The sequence below is a fragment of the Apodemus sylvaticus genome, chromosome 7 (genome assembly GCF_947179515.1).
Source record: "Apodemus sylvaticus chromosome 7, mApoSyl1.1, whole genome shotgun sequence".
Classification (NCBI taxonomy): domain Eukaryota; kingdom Metazoa; phylum Chordata; class Mammalia; order Rodentia; family Muridae; genus Apodemus; species Apodemus sylvaticus.
The window spans coordinates 39434537-39453763 of record NC_067478.1 but is presented as its reverse complement, the minus strand read 5'-3'; the positions used below and the strand labels follow the sequence as shown (position 1 = coordinate 39453763).

General features: G+C 41.6%; 1 protein-coding gene across 1 annotated transcript in view; it reads right to left on the bottom strand.

Annotated features, from left to right (window-relative positions):
* Positions 1–19227, bottom strand: part of LOC127689688 (zinc finger protein 717-like) — a 162707-nt gene that overhangs the window by 9533 nt on the left and 133947 nt on the right. The window lies entirely within an intron of this gene.

The window sequence follows — 19227 nt, the reverse complement described above, 5'->3', positions numbered from 1 at the left end:
CACTTCAACTACAGGCAAATGCTGTCCAGAAAGGACAAAGGGACACAGAAAAGCCAACTGTCAAGCTCTGCCAAGACCGAGTAAGCCAAGTCCTTCATAATTCCTGCTTCACATAAGTGTGTCAGATTCACTGGGCCAAAGGCTGAAGATAGATGTTCCAAAGTTATAGAGACATTACTGGGGAGTGTCCAGGAATCCAGCTGTCTCTGTCATTTCTATAATTTTGGGGAAGCTATGTCCCTGTCCTTACTGTACACTCAGGTAAATTTTTATTCCTTCTCAGGTCTCTGATGGGGTTGAAAACTACAGAGTCTCACATTTAAGCTTGAGATATTTAGGATTTAAGAAGATGTTGTAGGTCTACAAGGATGTTTTAGGTTGGTAATGCAAATTAGGATAAAATTTGAGTTAGGCACAAAATTTTGAATACACCGAGATAGGACATATAATAGAAAATTTTTCCTTAATTGCCAAATACTATGGATTGAAAATTATGAATGTAAATCCTACCAAACAGTTTCCATAAATGGCTCATAATTGTTATAATTGTATTCAGTTTATATTTTAAAGGAAAAGATCCTCTTATTGGACTAACAGGGGGAATTGTAGATAGAATATCTTGTGTATTGTATGGATGTATCACCTGTCAATTAAAAAGCTTATGGTCTATGGCTTAGGCATAAAATAGGAAGCTGGACACCGAGGAGGCAGAAGGAATTCTGGGATAGAGACAGATGATAAGATTGGCCTGGGAAGATGCGAGGAGATGGATGCATGGTACCTGAGCACAGGTAACCAGCCATGTGGCAGAATGTACGTTAAAAAATTGGGTTATCTAAATTATGATCTAGTCAGAGTTGACCCTAGCTATACAGCCAAGGTATTTTGAGTCTGAGTCTTATTTCTGGGAGCATAGGGGCTGGGAAGATCCCAGATAAGACATCTACACTCTTTCCCAAAGAAAGAGTGACCCTTAACAGAGGCCCAAACAAAGGGAAACCGAGGGGGTGAGAGAGTGTTAGGTAGAGAGGCATATACATGGAGGCAGGGGGAAGGAGGAGGGAGACAGTTTGGGGTTCTTAGGGGAGGGGGGATATCAGTAAAGGTTTTACCATTGGCAATGTAAATAAAGATGATATTCAATTAAAAAAAGATAAAAAGAAAGAAAGAGTGACCCTTGTCATTAAGTCATATATGTCCCACTCCTCAGTTATGCAAAATAGGTCGCATATTAAGCGAACCTGCTTCCTACAAGAATTCCCCATCCCTCAGAAGCCTTTGAAAGAATAACCTTTGCTTAATCTGGCATAGTGCAACTCTCTTTCAAAACACTGCCTCAGCCACACAAACAACCACACACCAGAGTAATAGTCCTACACATTGCAGAGAGAAGCTCTGTGTACTGTATGGACGCATCACCTGTCAATAAAAAAAAGCTGTCTGGCCAATGAGCTGAGGCAGAAAATAGGTGGGAGTTCCAGTAGGGAGACAGAACTCTGAGATACAATCTGGCAGGGAAGAGATATGACCCAGACTCTGAGGAGACAGACACACAACACTGAGAAGAGGTAACCAGCCATGTGGTTAATTAAGTATACCAGCTGGTTTTGTGTGTCCACTTGACACAGGCTGGAGTTACCACAGAGAAAGGAGCTTCAGTCGGGGAAGTGCCTCCATGAGATCCAGCTATGGGGCATTTTCTAAATTAGTGATCAAGGCAGTAGGGCCCCTTGTGGGTGTGGTGCCATCTCTGGGCTGGTAGTCTTGGGTTCTATAAGAGAGCAGACTGAGCAAGCCAGGAGAAGCAAGCCAGTAAGGAACATCCCTCCATGGCCTCTGCATCAGCTCCTGCTTGCTGACTTCCTTTGATGATGAACAGCTGTGTGGAAGTGTAAGCTGAATAAACCCCTTCCTCCCCAACTTGTTTCTTGGTCGTGATGTTTGTGCAGGAATAAAACTCTAAGACAAATTGGTACCAGGAGTGGGTTATTCCTGAGACAGCCTGACCATGTTTTGGGGAGGACCATGGAAGGACTTTGGTACTTTGAGACTATCTATTCAGTGTTAGGAGCTCTGTGGAATGTTGTGTAGGAGCTTGGAAGATAATGCTGAGAACAGCAAAGAAGATGGAGGCCTGGCTTGTGACATTTCAGAGAAAGATTAAAGACTCTTATCAGGGCCATGCTTGATTGTGGAGATTCTGTGATTTTGGTTAGCTGGGGCTAAAGAATCAGCTCTGATTAACAAGATGCCAGAACCACTAAAGCAAAGCTTTGTGTTACTGGGACTATTGATGCTGGTTAGCTGGAGCTAAGAAATTAGCAGTGATTAAGAAGAGACCAGCATCACTGAAGTGAAATCTTTTCTGAGAGCACAGAGGCTATGTTCCAGATATAGCCATGGATGTATTTTGTGCTGTGGCTGGAATTGGTACTGTGTAAGAGTCACCCAGGTGGTACTGGTTTTGAAGGCATGAAGTGGTCATGAAGAGCAGCTGAGGCTTGGCACTGTGAGAGGCTGCGTAAGGCCATTGGTGAAGGTACAACCTCAGTTGCAATTGATGGCCTAGAACTGAAGGGGTCATGCATAGGAGTTGAGGCTTGGCACCATGAAGAGAGCCTAGGAGAGGCTATTGGTGAAGCCTAGTTACAGCAGAAGACAGAAGTGTTTTGAAGCTGCCAGTGCCATGTGATGACCACCAAGAACAGCAGCAGCAGTGGAGTACAGATAGCTGGAGCCTACAAGACAAGCTGTGTGCTACAAAGGGCAGAGCTGTGCAAGTGACCCATGCCCTTGGAGGAGCCCAGAAGATTGTAAGTTGGATCCCAGACATTGAACCATTGGAATTTGAGTTTTGCTTTTGATTGTGACTGTGCCCTAATATTTTCCCTCTTGAAGGAAGAAAGAATTTTCTTCTTAACTTAACTTCTTATTTTCTTAACTTCTAACTGTGGAGCCCACAGTTAAGAGACTTTGAATTTTTAAATGACTTTGGGATTTTAAAAGATATTGGATATTTTAAAGGGATTGAACTTTTAATATGTAAAGACTGGGACTTTTAAAGTTATTTAGATCTTGGGGATGAATAAGAAAGTAAGAGTTGAGCCTTAATAATGATGTGTTTGTGTGTCTAGTTGACAAGGGGTCAATTGTACTGGGTGGTTTTGTGTGTCAACTTGACATAGGCTGGAGTTATCACAGAGAAAGGAGCTTCAGTTGGGGAAGTGCCTCCATGAGATGCAGCTGTGGGGCAGTAAGGAACATCCCTCCATGGCCTCTGCATCAGCTCCTGCTTCCTGACCTGCTCGAGTTCCAGTCCTGACTTCCTTTAGTGATGAACAGCTGTGTGGAAGTGTAAGCTGAATAAACCCTTTCCTCCCCAACTTGCTTCTTGGTGATGATTTTGTGCAGGAAGAGAAACCCTGATTAAGACATTGAGTTACGAGATAACTGGGAAATATGCCCAAGCTTATGGCCTAGGCCTTGTTTATTCAAATATAATTAAGTCTCAGAGTCATTATTTCCAGATCTGGACAAGAATGGAAAAGCCCATGGTTACAAATGGCATCCAATGTCAGGCACAGAATCCAGGTTTAGACAAAAGAGTCAAGCATTAGAAAAAGGCCCAAGTGGAAAGGCAGGAAGCAAGCACTCTCAGGGCTGGATGCAGTTTCCTAGCCAGGGAGGAGGGTAAATGCCTTTAAGAGAGAGCAGGCAGAGGCCTGTGAGCAGTGGACATCGAGGGGAGCCTGAACCTCAGGCACGCCCCATAGGCCTCCAGAGCTAGGGCCAATTGGCTCGGATCCGAGCTGGGACCCGAAATTATGAGGCTCAACTCTCACAAAAGGACACACAGTGGCTCAGTCCTGAACTTGCAAAGCCAGCCTACTAGACCAAGCCAGTGGAACGGAGCTAGCTGCCGTAGACATGTGCTGGCCTGAGGAGCCTGCAGACACAAAGAAAAGCAACATTTTCCCAGAGCTGCAGTGGAACTGAAAAGCCCCAAACCTTTGAAGTGTAAGGTATTAAGTTTACAAACTATAAAAGAGAAAAGAAACTGAGCATTAAAAAAAACAAGTGAATGAACCTGTGTTGTTATCATTGTATCATAAAATTGAAAGAACTTGGCCTAGAGAGATGGCTCAGCACTCAAGACCCCTGTCTGCTCTTCCCGAGGTCCTGGGTTCAATTCCCAGAATCCACACAGCAGCTCACAACCATCTATCAAAGGAACTATGCTGTCTTCTGGCATGCAGACAGAGCACTCCTATATTTTAATCATTAAATATTTTTTAAATTGCAGGAACTTACTGTGTAGTGAATGATTCTGTATTTACATATCTAGACTAATTTCAACAGGAAATTTTATATGTCTGTTGGTATTCCTTACAAATTAAAAGCATGTGCTCTGACATTCCATTATGTCTTTGCTGCATACAAACAACTGCTTTTTGTTCATTTGTAAGACATACTGAATCCAAAATCACAGTGAAATGCAATGAAGTCAAATCACAATAGGTATGTGAACTAAGCTGATCTGGATTTTAACAGCCATCCCCTAGAAAACTAAAAAGGCTTGTAGGGTACTCAGAAGACATAAAAGAGAGTAAGAAACAGGGGTGTTTCCAGATATAACAGAAAGAAAAAACACACATCAAACAAAACCTGGAAAATGCTTGTGAAATCCATATTCCACAGGTGGACGCTCTCCAATGTGGGATAAGGTTAAACAACTTACTACTGGATAAGGCATGGATTAAAAAAAACTCTATAAGTAAAAGTTTTAGATTTTTGCTGTTGTTGTTGTTGTTGTTTTGTTTTTTGAGACAGGGTTTCCCTGTATAACCCTGGCTGTTCTGGAACTCACTTTGTAGGCCAAGTTGGCCTTGAACTCAAAAATCTGCCTACCTAGTGCTGGGATTTAAGGAAGCTTTAGAATATTTTGAACTGGTTATCTGACATAATGGCTTAACAGCTGAAGATGCTTATTACCAAGTTTGATACACTAAGTTCTATCCTTGGGACCACATGCTCTACTGATATGTACTAACATAGGAATGTGTGCTTGAACACACAAACATGCACATTTAAAAAGGAATATTTTGAACTGAATTTTTAAAAATTAAAAAGATAAAAAATTGTAGAACACAGCATAAACTGCTACTACAGGGAAGCTGATGCCATGGAATCAAATACTAGGAAGAATAAGCTGATTTTGCTTGGACCTTTGCAGAGAAGAAAAACAAAAACAAACTGAATACAACAATAGAATAAGAAAAAGATAAGATTCAAAGAATAAATCAATGAAATTCAAATTTAAAAGTTAGTAATACAGAGTATACACACACACACACAAACACACACACATATGCCTGCACACACACACACTCACACACACTCTCACACACACTCACTCACACTCTCACAGCCCACATACTCTGCTCAGCAGTTAAGGGTCAGAACTATTCTGTTCCTGAGTTCTGTTCCCAGGCAGAAATCAAAGGAATTGGGACACAGGCTACAAAGAAAGGAATAAGACAGATCTTAACAAAAATATCTTGTTCTTATTATTAAAGATGAAACAGAATAATCATCAAAGCAAACCATTATGCTGACAATCCACACAAATCCCCAAAATAAAACCTCATATATTCTCTAAAGTCTTTAAATAAGGAACCAAAATCAAAACAAGAGTTAAGGATTGACTCAATATTCAAAAATTAAATAGTATCATTTGAAATAAGTTTTGAGGGCTGGAGAGATGGCTCAGCAGTTGGGAGCACTGACTCTTCTTCTGAAGGTCCTGAGTTCAGATCCCAGCAACCACATGGTGGCTCACAACCATCTATAATGAGATCTGACTCCCACTTCTAGAGTGTCTGAAGATAGCTACAGTGTACTTACATATAATAAATAAATAAATATTTAAAAAAAAGAAAGAAGCTTTGAGCTAAGACAGTATTCATGAAGAACACTGAAATGAGCTTGAGACAAACACTGAGCAGTGACTTCTGGGAGTGGCCAAAATGCCTGAGCAATTCCTTCAACATTGGTGGACACTGGGCTTAAGCCCTGCCCTGCCGGGCGGTGGTGACACACACCTGTGATCTCAGCACTTGGGAGGCAGAGGCAGGCGATTTCTGAGTTCAAGGACAGCCTGGTCTACAGAGTGAGTTTCAGGACAGTCAGTGCTACACAGAGAAACCCTGTCTCGAAAAAACAAAAAACAAAAAATAAAAAACAAAAAAACAAAAAACAAAAACAAAAAACAAAAAAAGCCTCGGCCTTAGCAAATGGTTTGGTCAATGAGCAAACATAGCAAAGTCACCATCTGGGAAACTCACAGACAAGGCTTCCAGAAGTCACATAGCGTCATCAGGAAGCCAAGCACATGGGCTGGTGAGATGGCTCAGCAGTTAAGAGTACTGACTGCTCTTCTGAAAGTCCTGAGTTCAAATCCCAGCAACCACATGATGGCTTACAACCATCTGTAATGAGATGTGACACCCTGTCTAAACACAGCTACAGTGTAATTACATACAATAAAAAATAAATCTTAAAAATTAAAAAAAAATGCCAGTCAATGGCGGTGCACGCCTTTAATCCCAGCATTTCGGAGGCAGAGGCAGGTGGATTTCTGAGTTGTAGGCCAGCCTGGTCTACAGACTGAGTTCCAGGATAGCAGAAGCTACACAGAGAAACCCTGTCTCAAATAAATAAATAAATAAATAAATAAATAAATAAATAAATAAAATTTAAAAAATAAATAAAGGAAGGAAGCCAAGCACTAGCTAGGAAATCCAATGATCCTGAGATAACATTGGTAAAGCACATGGAAAATCCCTAAGAAAGAACCCTTTTTCCTAGGCCTGTGGAACCTTCTGCCACAGCCCACTGCCAGCCAACCTTGAGTGCTCTTGGATATCACTCTGCTCTGCTCTCAATGACATACTCCAACTGCTAGATCACTGTAGAGAAGCCAGCCAGCAAAGAATCCCTAAAACAGAACAGGAGGTCATAAACTATGTTAAGTTGTCACATTTTCAGGATGGCTCTGCTCCATGGTTTGAATATGAATGATCCACCACAGAGTCAAGAATGAGATGCTTGGTTCTAAGCTGGTGGCACTATTTTTAGAAGTGAGGAAAACTTCAGGAATTTGCAAGCAGTTAGAGGAAATAGATCACTGGGCCATATCCTTGTGCATTATATTGTCTAGCCCTTTCTGAATCTTTCTCTCTACTTGCTTCCTACAATCAAAAGTTAAAATTCATAAAGGATGCTAAAATGTCAAGTATCAATTAGGGAAAATAAACAAACATGTAGGATTTGCTGAGCTGGAAATATAATGGCTTCCCTGCAAGGATTCCACAGAGTGTTTAGTAAAAGGACACCAGTTCCAAAAGACGTTCTTCTTACTGAGGAAAGTGGGATCAAGCTAGTTAGACTCCAGGAAACAAGGGAGCTGATGTGGGAGACTGCTGGGTAATGAATTTTGGTGAGCATAAAAAGTATGTACTTTTTAAAGAATTTTAATTGGCATCGTTTCCTGTACTAAAGGCCACAATCAGAAAAAAGAAAGGACAGGAAGGAGGAGGGGGGCAGAAATGGGGACAGTGCAGGGTGTAGTCAGTAATAGGGGATGCTTAATGCTCAGAAGACAGTGCATGGCATGGGTCAGTAATAGGGAAATGCTTAATGCTCGTGAGACCCTTGGCTAGAGTCACAACATGCACAAACACACAGAGTAAATGGAACAGAGTCCTCTGAGTATTTGACATAAGCGAAAGAAGTATTCGACATAACTGAAAGAAGGTGGCCAATTGCAAACTTAGGCATTTGCTAGAAAAAGAGAATATCAACTAAGAGACTTGCAAGAGCCAGAAAGCAGAACGAAGATTCGTGGAGCATGGACCTGGACTAGGCTTTTAACAAAGAAATGGCATAACTGCCTAATGGGAATAAATACCCAAGTCAGGATGCACAGGGCACCCCCCACCCCAGCACCTTGCCTTCTATAAGAGCCCACCATGTATGCACTTGCCAGCCTCTTCACTATGCACTGGATGTGTATGAAGGGCAGGATTTACATGCACTAAGAACCAACTTAATCATGATTTTATCCAGTTCCTTAAGGGGCAAACATTGATGTATGGTTACCAAGATATTTTAAATATGGGAGAAATTAATAATGTGGCAATAAGGAAAACTATGATTTATTAAATGTTGCTATATTACTGCTAATAGGAATTAAAGTCTAATGCTCTCTGTAAATTTAGGCAGATCTTACTGATGGTCAGACTATGAATACAAATAAAATAACATATAATAAAGTAGGGAATAAATCACTCACCACATAGTCATTCATGATGTTTGTAAGTTGCTTGGTTTTGGTTTTGCCCTTGGAAACACGAAGGGGATACGGGGATACACTTGAGAGAAGAATCGTATAGAGTCATGGGAATGAGGGGATATCCATGGCTTGGTCCTAGATTCTCACTCAAAACACTGTGTAATTAGCTGAAGAAGAAGAAGAAAAACATAAGAAAACAGTTCCTGGGGGCTGGAGAGATAGCTCAATAATAAAGAGCACTGCTGCTCTTCCAAAGGACCCGGGTTCAATTCCAAGCAACCATAGGTAGCTCACAGCTATCTGTAACTCTGGTTCCTGGGGATCTGGCATGCTTTCATAGACACACATGCAGGCAAAACACCAATGCACATAAAATAAAATAAATTTTAAAAATGAAACAAAATAGACCCATCTACAAAAGAGTGCAACAAGGACACATTGACAATGAATCCATAATACATTCACAGTCATTACTCATGGCTCAGTTAATGAATACATACATCTATAATTAATAAGCAATTAGGTAATGATTAGCATTCACTCTTAAAGATACTAGTTAAACCAGAGTTATTATATTTTCCCACCATAAACACTAAAATCACCTGTTACATGAAATATTCTATTAATCCACCCTAAGGTCTTCATATAAGTACTTCCTCTACACTACTACTTCTTTTATACAGTTCATTTTCATGGGAAGTATGAAGATTAAAAGATCTTTTTTTGCCCATGCTTATACAGGAAAAAAATTAAGTAATGCACATTTCATATAGGACTTCATTACAGTAATGTTTCCAAATGGGGCATCTCCATGTATCCAAACCTTGGTTTAGTTCCCATAAATAAGATGGGTTTACCATTAGATTACCTTGACAAGAGGAACTCAGCAAATATGAAGATAACCTAAAATTGAAAAGAATTTGACTGGCATTTACCTACTGGACGCACCTATGTTATGAAGAACCTTAGTGCCAGCTTGATGGAAATAGAGCCGTGAAAAGAATCAGCAGAAACCACTGGATGTGGGACTGAACACCGGAAGTTATCAGCCGCAATAATCAGTGCAATCTGATTTCCTCATTCTACTACAGGGATAGACTCCTATTATTTTCATCCCTACCTTGTGAATTTTGGTTAAAAGAATGCTAGCATTAAGCAAGACACTTCTGTTTTACACCTTAAAGGTCATACAATGTACAGACTGAATTGATAGCAAGCATAGGATGCTCAGGACAAGGTGTTTGGAAAGTGTTTAAAATTTGGGCACCTTGATGTTTAGGAAAGCATTTGCAGATCACACTTGGATGCTGGATTTCAACGCAAAACCTAAAAACACACAAACCTGAAGACAGTACATGGTAACAGAAAGTCAGTATTTGAAAATAAACAAACATTGATTTTCCTTAACTGTGCAAAGTACGTAAAAGTAGTGTGTCCCTGGCACCCACATATCATGCTAGCCTCAGCAAGCCTCTTAATTCCTTGGGCGCACTTTTTTCATCTTCCTAATGAAGCTGAGGTACATGTGTAAACCACCAAATCCACTACTGCCAACACAGAGGAGCATCACCTGTTGCCACAGGAAAATTCTGTTAATAACGTTGTTCTAAAAAAGCTCACATGAGGCTACAGAGATACTCAGCAGATAGCAGCAAGAGCTGCTCTTCTGGAGGACCAGGGTTCAACTGCCAGAACCCACATCACAGTTCACAACAGCCTATGGCTCCAAATCCAGGGGTTCTGATGTCCAATTCTGACCTCTTCGGGCACCAGGCATGCACATGGTAAAGAATATGCTCACACACAAAATAATATTTTTTGTTTGATTTTTTGAGACAGGGTTTCTCTGTGTAGCCCTGGCAGTCCTGGAACTCACTCTGTAGACCAGGCTGTCCTTGAACTCAGAAATCCCCCTGCCTCTGCCTCTCAAGTACAGGAATTAAAGGCATGCGCCACCACTTCCCGGCTCACAAAATTAATTAATTTTAACCAATTAATAAATTTTAAAAGGAACACCCATGCTGGAAACAGTGAGGGAAGAGGAAGGGAAAAGTAAGTTTACAGACCATTGATTCAGTCAGGTGTGAGCTAGATCACAGCTTCCATCCAGATCCAGTAAATACTTCCCAGGACCTGGCCTATCTTTTTCAATGTAGCTGGTAGAAGAGAGCTAGCCACAACCTCCTAAAGATCAAGTCCCTAATTACCACTCGTGTGTTGACAGCTTCTCAAGAAGGTGGTAGCTTTGCCCGAATTTTCTTCTAAGCAATGGGGTCAGTAATTGCTTAGGCCATGCAAAGCTAATAATTTCACTTTTGCTCTGCCTCTGCTCAAATGCACTAGTTGTGGAGGAAAGGCAATTAATAACAGACCTTGCCTGCAGTGGAGCAGAACCACATTAGAAAATCTTCTCAGGACTGTGATCATTTGCGTAGCCATTATACAGCTAGAAGTTACATTCTTTTTTGTTTGTTTGTTTGTTTTTTGGTTTTCGTGTTTTTTGGATTTGGTTTTGTCGAGACAGGGTTTCTCTGTATAGCCCTGGCTGTCCTGGAACTCACTCTGTAGACCAGGCTGGCCTTGAACTCAGGAATCCGCCTGCCTCTGCCTCCCAGAGTGCTGGGATTACAGGTGTGCACCACCACCGCCCGGCTTAGAAGTTACATTCATAGTAGGCCTTGCTTAAGGCCCTAAGCTGCACGTTGACTCACACAACACGCATTACATGCTAGAGAAAAACACACAAAGAAACTCTCTCTAAGCCCATATGGACACTGCCTGGAGGACCAGGAACCAGAAGCCTAGGATAGAACCAAAGAGCCTGGCAAAAAAAAAAAAAAAAAAAAAAAAAAAAAAAAAAAGTAAATGAAATGATTCCTAATGATATTCTGCTCATAATAGATGAGGTTTCCATGGAAACAGATACAGAGACCTATGGCCAAACATTAGGTGAAGTTCAGTGAATCCTGCTGAAGATGGGGAGGAAGGATTGTAGGAGCCAGAGGGGTCAAGGACACCACAAGAAAACCTACAGAGTCAATCAACCTGGCTTCACAGGGGCTCACAGAGACAAATCCTACAATCAGGCAGCCAGCATGGATCTGACCTAGGCACTCAGCATTTATTTTATGGCTATGTAGTTTGGTCTTCTTGTGGGGCTCCTAACAGTGCATGTGGGGGGCTGGCTCTGACAGTTTTGCCTGCTGTGGAGACCCTTTTCCTCTTCCTGGGCTGCCTTGCTCAGCCTTTATATGAGGAGAGGGGCCTAGTCTTATTGTAACTTGGTATGTCATGCTGCTTTGATATCTGGAGGAGGCCAGCCCTCCTCTGAAGGGACATGGAGGAGGAAGGGAAGGGGGGTGGGTAGGACTGGGAGAAGGGGGAGGGGAATCTACCATTGGGATGTAATATATGAGAATAAATGAAAACATAAGAAAAATCTCCCTGTAACGGAACAAGTACATCCTGTCTTTGACCTCACCCACAACGCATTAGCCTATTGAGGTATGGGGCCCACTAGTGCTTCCCCACTTGTTGTTCTACTGCAGTACACTCAATAAAGCATTCTAAAGGGCAAATGCATTCATTCAGAGCCCAGCAGACCTTCCCTGTGCTGGCCACCAACACAGAGTCAGCACTAAAGTAATGGGAAAGGAACCCAGTCATCCAGATTGGCCCCTGTACTGTTTTAGCATATGATAATGCATCGGTAGGTAGTGTGCAATAATGCAATCTCTGTCATGAAAATGTCAGCAGACCCAGTTAATCACAGCACAGACAGGGCCCTGCGGTTCTATGGAGTTCAGTGAATTAGTCTAAGGCTTGAACCAGGTGTCAATTCTCTAGCAGGATCCAATGTCTCCTGGTCTCTAATTAATGGTCTTCCTCCACACGAGTGGCATGGAATTCCTACTGTTGCACGCCCTCCTTCAGAACATGAAACCTCCCTACTTTATTCTGGGAAAATGTTCCTAGAACAATACAAGAATCTTCAGCGATAACCTCTTATCTCTGGTAACCAGACAGTTTCGAAAACTAAACAAAACCTAAGACAGTGGTTCTCAACCTTCCTAATGCTGCAATTGTTTAATACAGTTCCTCATGCTGTAGTGACCCTCAACCATAAAACTATTTTCATTGCTGTTTCATTAGTAATGTTGATAAATTATGAATCCTAATGTAACTTCTGATATGCAGGATATTTATCTGATATTCGAACCCTGTGAAAGGGTCATTTGACAGTACAGACACGCCCCCCCCCAACCCTTTCAGGTTGAGAACCCACAGGATGTGAACCTCTGATCTAAGAGTTCAAACCTTAAGTGCCAAAAACATCATTTAATAAAGAGACAGAAAATTTGACAAATACAATTGCCAATACACATAAGGGTACAGTCACTACGTGAGAATTTCTCTAGGAATTTCAGGCCAATTCATTAGGATAACAAACACCCTCTTTTTTACAGATGTGTAGGTCCCAGCCCTCCCCCACAGGCTCCAGCAGTGTGGTATCAACTTAACAATATTCCCAGGCTCGCTGTTTGGGATTTCTGGGTCATGCTAGTGAAAATTCCCAGTTTTGTAGTCCGGTCTCAGATTTATGGACTTTCTCCATCCCAACTCCCCCCCAAAACGGATGCTAAGCAGGTAACAAGATTCTTCACTAGTAAGAGCTGGAGTGTGAGCTCACATTGGAGGCTTCCAGGTCCTGACAATCCACAGACACGAACCGCCCTCACCCCCAAGTCGCCATCTTGGACTCTCACCTCCTTGGCAGAGCTTGTTACTGTAATGGCCCTTTGGACAGTTGGAATCACAGATCCAAACACTCCTAGCACAGTCTTCGGATAAAGCGACCATCAAAGCCCTGTCCAAGTCGACTGTTCAGACTGGGAATGATGGATCTCAAAGTCACCTTCCTTCCCTTGAGCCGCTGCAGCCCGCCTGCAGTCTGAACTTCGACTCAGCCCCTCCTCAAAGAACCACCTGTTTCTGATTCCACTGAGGTAGAGAGCATGGTTCAGCTTCCAAAGATTCCACGACCACTCTGCTCTTTTCGTTTTTCCAACCCGCCTTCAGAAACCTTGCACGAAACTCGGAGTCTGGGCAAAGGCGTCAGCACAGAGCCAAGATGCGACTTTCTATGCAGAAGTTGACAAGAGAGCTCAGGACAGAGATGCCCATGTGCCAAATGACAGAGCTGTTTACGTGAACCTGTGGGGGAGGGCCTTGTACGTTAGGGACTACATTACCCATGAGTCTCTGGGAAACTATGGTAAGAAAAAAAGGACATTTCCCCCCAGGTCCATTATCAAGAATTGTCAGGAGCTCATCCTAGAATCAGACCAAATATCTATCTCTGTGGGAGACATGGAGCCATAGAAAATCGATGTGATATCTGTTGCAGGGTAGTCACCAGAGAAGACTACTCAGACATGAGTTTAAGCTAATAAAAAGACTTATTATCCAGACTGCAACTACCCTTGGTGTTCAGGATCCCAGGGAAGCCCCACAAAAACCAGGTGCTGACTGAAAAACTTCAAATAAGGACAATTAGCCAGAAGGCAGAACTACAGAAGCCAAAAGGAAATGTTAGCACATTTAGATACTTTCTGGTGTAACTATGGTCTTTGACGGATTAGGCTTTTGTTATATGCTTGACAGATGGTGCTGTCTACACGCTGAGTTTTACAGCCTGAATAGTATTTCTGTCCAGGAGTCTGTTATGCTAAGGTCTCAGAGCACACTAAGGTCTGGGGCTCTCTTCTGGCTGTACAGAGCACCGCTGGAAGCTGAATGCTTCATGTTTCCCAAAGCCTGTGAACCATTTACATCACCAGTGTATCGTCAAATTGAGCATTCTGGTTACAGTACACATTAATTTTCAAGTCCATTTTGAAATAGAACCAACCAATTTGGACCTCCATTGTAACAGAAGAAGACCACAAAAAGCTCTGTGGATTGGCAAGAGACAAAAGTTATGTTGCACGTTGCCAATAATGCTTAAATATTTTTGGAAATTGTTTGGAATAATTGGAATTTCAAATGAAAACAAATTACTTACTAAAGTTGAAATCTTTTTTTTAAATCTTCAAAAATAAACAAATACAAACAATGTGGTGACACATGCCTTTAATCCCATCACTCCAAAGGCAGAAACAAGCATTTGAGGTCAGCCTGGTGAACAGAATGAATGCCAGAGCACCCAGAACTAAACAGAAAAACCCCTGTCTCAAAAGGTGGGGGGAGTTCAGTGGGGAGAGGATGGGAGACATAGGAGTCAAACAAAATCTAAATAAATTTAAACAGTCCCTGACCAGAGGTGATGATACATTACACATTACTAAGATGAATTTTTCAACATAAACTAAATATTCACTATAATCTCAATGAAAATGTTTCTGTTCATAGAGTGAAAGACCTAAGGGCCTCACACTTACAGGGATCTGCTTGTCTTCAACCCCCCCCCCCCCCAAGTACTGGCATTCATCTTAATGTGTAATGTACATCAGCTCTGGTCAGGGGCTGTTTAAGTTTATTTAGATTTTGTTTGACTCCGATGTCTCCCACCCCTCCTTACTGTACCACAAGGCCGGGTTCTTAATAACTTACTCCTAACAAATAAAGTAATGAAGTGTCATTTTGAGGACTGTCTTATAAAGAAACTGTACCTGTGGTTCATATTTGTCCATTCTTTCTTCCTCTTCTTTTATCATTTGGCCTGCAGGAAGCCAGATGCCATTTGCATGTTGGGCTGTAGAGGGAGCCATGGAAAGGATCTTGGAAACCAAGATACAGCTCAAGTGGAGCTTGAGATGACTGTAGCCTTGAATATGATGTTAATAAAAACGTAATTAAGTTTTATTTTTAACTGTTTGCTTGAGACAGGGTCTCTCTACATACCCCTGGCTATCCTAGAACTCACTGTATGCATCAAACTGGTTTTACCTCACAGAGATCTGCCAACCTCTGCCTCCTGAGTGTTGGATTAAAGGTGTGTACCACCATACTCTGCAGGTAACTGAACTGTAAGTTAAAGAAGCTCTTGAATTAATGGCATAAAAAATAATAATTTGAATTTTGTATAATATTTTAAAAGTCCTTATATAGCCAGGCATGACTAGCAGATCTCTGAGTTCAAGGCCAGCCTGATATACACAGTAAGTTCTAGGACTACTCAGAGCTGCACAGAGAAATCCTACTTCCAAAAAACTAATAAATGAATATCCTCTTATGATACTAATAAATTTTCATGAACAGAACTCCCCTGCTGTCAGATAATTGTCTATTGAATTCCAAGTTCAGCTGGGCAGTGGTGGTACATGCCTGTATTCCCAGCCCTTGGGGAGGCAGAGGCAGGCAGATTTCTGAGTTTGAGGCCAGCTTGGTCTACAGAGTGAGTTCCAGGACAGCTGGGGGCTAGACAGAGAAACCCTGTCTCAAAAAAAAAACCAAATCCAAAAAACAAAAACAAACAAAACAAAACAAGACAAAAAAGAACTCCAAGTTCATTCTTTGGGTCCAAACTGCATTTCTATGATCATTCCTCTGGAATTAATACCCAGAGTGGCATTCACTTTAGAGAATGAGGCAGGGGTGCCCTCTTGTGACAAACTCATTGTACACATTTGTCTGCATATAGTTTTCAGTAGCAGGTGAAACCATCTGATCTCAAATCACTTCACAAACATGAAATGTCCTGCATTAGTAAACCAATCTGTAACAGAACTTTTAAGTAAAGGAAGGGTCAAAGTCCCAGAGGGCTTGCTAGCATTAACAGATGGTATGAATAATTCGCACTAATAGGTTCCCCCTTAACTATGCTGATAGCTCTAACAACATCTGAGTGAATACAGCTTGATCACCACTTAAATGGGTAGTAAAGATGCTCCTTTCCTATTCTGAATACAGATGATTCCCAGGACAAGAGGAAACCTTCCAACAAGGAAGTCCCCTGAGCTCTGTGTGCTTCTCTGTGTTTCTACCCTGATGGTCTCACTGGAGGAGGTGTTTGCGTTTCAAAGGTCAGCGAGTTACACTCTGAAGTATTATGTCAATTACACATATGTTAAACAATTAGTAACTGAGGCAAGAAAGCGGGCTTAGTGGTTAAGAACACTGGCTTCCCTCACCAAAGACCTGGGTCTCAGTTGTCATAATGCACATGGCACAACCAGCCATCCTCAACTCCAGTCCCAAGGGACCCAAGGTCATCTTCTGACAACTGCAGGCACAACACTCATATTGTACACAAATATGCATACATGCAAAACAATTACACAATTAAACTAATGAGATGAACTTGCCTAAAGTTTTAAAATAAAGTCACTCGGTAGTAATACATGCCTTTAATCCCAGCACTCAGAAAACAGGGATAGACTGATCTCTGAATTTAATGCCAACCTGGTTTATAGAGCAAATTCCAGGATACCCAGGCTACACAGAGAAACCCAGTCTCAAAAAAATAAATAAATAAATAAATAAATAAATAAATAAATAAATAAATAAATAAAAGATAAAGAAATGTGCATCTAGGTAAAAGAAGAATAGGTTGGATATATTGAAATGACTTCAGAAAAGATAACTGGAAGAAAAAAAAACTTTTTTAAAACTGAACATAAACAAGGAATATATGAAAAACAGAAATGTCCAGTCGTGGCATACCAGGGACCAGCCTCTGCATGGGAAGGGGTTCTAAGGGAAGGGGTGTGTCTGGGAGCATCTCAACGAACAACTCCAAGTCAAATTGTGGATCCAAGCTGACTTCCTATGTTCTGCTGAGATGGCTTTCCATACTGCTCGCTCTCTCTCTCTCTCTCTCTCTCTCTCTCTCTCTCTCTCTCTCTTTCTCTCTCTCTCTCTCATTTTTCAAGACAGGGATTCTCTGTGTTGCCCTGGCTGTACTGGAACTTACTCCAGGCTGGCCTCGAAATGAGAAATTCGCCTGCCTCTGCCTCCCAAGTGCTGGCATTAAAGGATTGCACCACCACTGCCAGTCGCTTCTCCCCCTTCCTGTACATTACCTTTGTTCATTTTTTTAACTGTGGTTTTAGCGGTATTTTTACTTTATTGGCTTTTTAAACCTTTCATTATGTTGTTTGTTTGTGGTTTTTTTATTCACCTTTTCTTTTGGTTACCTGTGTCTGGTTCCCCTCCACCTCCATTTTTTAAAGAGAAAGGAGGATTACTTTGACTGATAATTTGATGACACAGCCCATTTGTAATAGCAAAACATAGAGATGAGCAATTTTGAATATTCCAGTCGGCGTATGAGACTTCTTGCTAACATCTGTGCAGATCAGAAAGTATAGAAAAAGAAAAGCCAATGCTTTTCTGGCTTTCTCTTTACGCCATCTTACTCAGTGTGGACCCTCTGACCATAAAGAGTTGTCACACACAGTCATCTCCTGTCTTCACACCTCAGTGTGAAAACCCTTTCAGACATGTCCTGAAGTGTATCTACCAGAAGACTCAAAATCCATTTGAAATGACAGTACAGATTAACCATCACAGGCCTACCCCTTGTCTGCCCCACACCCAAACCCATCACCTTTAAATCAAGCATCGCTTGAATGGAGGTGCCCAGCACAATGCTGCTGCCTGAAGACACATGGAAAAGTCTCTGGGGTTAGAGAGATGGGTGCAGTTATGAACGCTGAATCCTCTTCCAAAGGAACCCTCAATTCCCATCACCTACGTGGTGGCTTATAACCGTTTGTAATCCCAGTTCAAGGGGGATCCAACACCCTCTTCTGACCTCCACAGACACTGGCATATGTGTGCTGTATAGACATAAAAACAGGAAAAACACTTGTTTATATAAATAAAAATGAAATAATCTTTAAAAATAACTTTACAATTTTTCATATATATGTAACATATGAAAGTACAAAGTCAACTGTGATAGGGGAAGAAGTTTTATCAAAGGGAAGGGAGTGAATCTAAAGAGAATGGAGAACATATGACATGAAAGCTGTATGGGAGACATTATTTGTGGGGGGGTTCGGCGGGTGGGTGCACACTCATGCATGTGCAGACATACATGTTCTGTGGTACATCTATGGAGACCAGAGGGTGATTTTTGGATTTTGTTTTTGCCTTCCACCTTGTTAAGGTAACGTGTCTTGTTTCTGATGTGGCTAGCTCCAGGCTAGCTAGCCTCTTTCCTGTCTTCACTTCCAAGTTCTCAGCAGGAGTGCAGGGGATATATGAATTTTTTGCAAGAGTTCAGAGACAGATCCAAAACCTCTGCCTGACAAGCACTTTGATCTGCTAAGATATTTCCCTAGCCCCAGAATTGTAGACTATTTGGGAAATAGAAAGTCCAATGAGAGAAGAAAGGCCGAGCAGTGTGAGGAAGGACAGTGGGAGATGCAAAACAAAACAAAACAAAAACATAAAGACAAAATCACAGTGAAAGACATTTCTTTGTATGTCAACAGAAAGCACAATTTAAAATAATAGCAAAAGAGTATCCAAAACCAAAATTAAACCTGGAAATTATCTCTACTACCCATGCAATAAGATTAAGATTATATTAAAGAAGTGTGTTGTATGGTCAGTACCCCAGGCTGTCTAGTACATAGACACACAGCTCTAGTCACATAAGTGTTGTCACTCTGCTCCTAAGTGAGCCCACTTCCTGATTCATTATTATTGAGCTTGCCAACAATTCTCTTCTTAAATGAGGCCAAGAACGCACTAAAGATTGCACATGAAGTAAATCACTACACAGGTTTTGTTGTTTTGATCAATACTTTGAACTTTTTTTCTTTTTTTTGAGATGTGATCTTGCTAAGCATTTGGGGTTGATCTGGAATCTGGAATTCACCACACAGCTGCCCTTGAACGAGCTCTCTGAATGCCCTGTTCCA